Here is a 2,190-nt window from a genome sequence, read left to right as displayed (position 1 = left end):
AGGGTGGATGAGTGGTTGTAATCCTTGACCGTCTAGCAATCCAAAGGTTGAGTGTTTGAGTCACATATTAGCTCACTCTTCCCGTAACTGTTATTCTCAATTTAACCCAATTCACCTACCCTGCTACGTAAATTCACCCAACCTTTGTCCTTTTAGTTCTCCCAACCTTTTACGTTCCTTAATTATCCTAACCTTTGTCATTAGTTCCCTTAACCGCCAAGTTAAATTCTCCCAGTAATTATCCTTTGTTGTTATGCGCAACAAGCAACCTGGTCTCAGAGAAAGATGTATAATAAGTTAGGTAATCCAATTTGTATGCTATTGAACGACCGGGTAAGAGGTATGATACTATATATCCTATAATTTGTATGATGTTGTACAACCGCTATTCCATTCATAATGTAACCCAATGTAACATAATATATCATACTAAATGGAGTGTCACAGATTTACATACAGAATAATACGAATTGCCGTGAGACCACGTTGCTAGTCTAGGTATAAATATTCTTAATTTCAGCTGCACTTTCTACAGTGTGAGGAAACCATTTTTTTTTTAATTCACCCCTAATTAAAATGAGAATCCTTATGGGAAACCATGCACATATTATTCAGATACACAATTATTAGTTAACATAAACCTAATCTGTTTAGAAAATTGACAGACTACATTGACCAATACTTACACCTGTGACACCAACCTTGGACATTAAATAACTGACTAACACCCAAAAAGTGTTTGCAAGACATAAAATAAAATAAAATGGTTTCATCCACTATGTCCTATTTGCAAAACGCATCGTATTGTGACAGTTTCTGTATGTTGAAAGTTCTATATCTTGAAAACTTGATTGCTGATATGCATTTTGGGACTGTATCAAAAGCGGACTAATGAAACAAATACCAAAATATAGTTTTTTAGTGGTATTACCATTTAAGACAGAAATGTGGAAGTGATAGAAAGTGATAGTACGCTTCCTCTGACCAGCCAAGTCATTACATTGCATTACATCTTTCTCCTTCACACACACACACACACACACACACACACAAACACACAGGTTGTGTACAGCTGACCATCCATACACCTGCAAGAGACAAGTGGCAGCAGTGGAACATATTGACAAAGAGATCAAGACACCATAAGCAAGTCTACAGTCTGGGCTCATTACCTTGAGGAATTGTTTGATAAAGTGGAAAATTACTTTAGATGACTCTTGCAAGGGTAGCTCAAAAATATCAATTTACAAAGGTAATCACCACAAATATTTTACAAAAGACAGACCCAATCTCACTTGGAGAAGCAATGTGTTTCCACTTGAATTATTTTGCATACTGTTGTTACTATTTTATGTATTTTATATTTTAGCCATGTAATTGTTAATCTGAGAATTGTAAACACAGGCCAGATTTGAGTTGTGAAATAGATAGACCTATAAAAATAAGCTATTAACTTTATTTATTTTTTTAATGGCAAGGAACAGGAGTTGTTCGAATGAAATCTCCATAACCCACCACCGGAGCCCAAGTAGGCTAAATTGGAAAGAAAGGCAACGTTAGGATGGGTGTGCAGGCTACTCTTTTCCATCTCTGACCCCGCCTCAATGTGACAGCTTGCAGCCGCGATAGGACACTATGGAAGCGGGGAGCGGATTCACTAACATGCCGGTGTCGAGACCGACGCTCGCCTCCAATCTGGCGGTCACATGGGGGGTTCGATTATTAGGGCCTGTCGGGGAGTCATGTGGGGCTAACTGTTTTGAAAAAAGAACCGAAAGTGGAGACAATGGCATTTCATGCACATTAAAGTTTGCGTCACGCCATCCTTTCAGCGCATGCTGTTCGGACTATTATTCCTCATTAGCATTGTATTACTATTAGATAGGCTACTTATTATGAGCTAAACGTTGACCATTCGATGCTGGAGCTTTGTTCACCACAAGAAATAGAGTGTGTGGAATAGTATTTTATGTCCCAATTATGCATGTATGAAATTCTTGCTCTCGGTGCATAGGCCTATGCAACAACAAAACATTTGTTATCCGAGAATATAAAAACATTATTTGTGTCAGAATTATTTATTTAACATTAAGCTCACGGTCGAAATTCAAGAAAAAAGCACTGGCTGTGTCCTCAATGCATTAGAAATGAATACAGGCTACATTAAATCTAGGCTATATGAAGTAATAT

This window comes from Coregonus lavaretus (assembly GCF_964263955.1).
Source record: "Coregonus lavaretus genome assembly, chromosome: 24".
Classification (NCBI taxonomy): Eukaryota; Metazoa; Chordata; class Actinopteri; order Salmoniformes; family Salmonidae; genus Coregonus; species Coregonus lavaretus.
Note: the sequence above shows the minus strand (reverse complement) of the source record.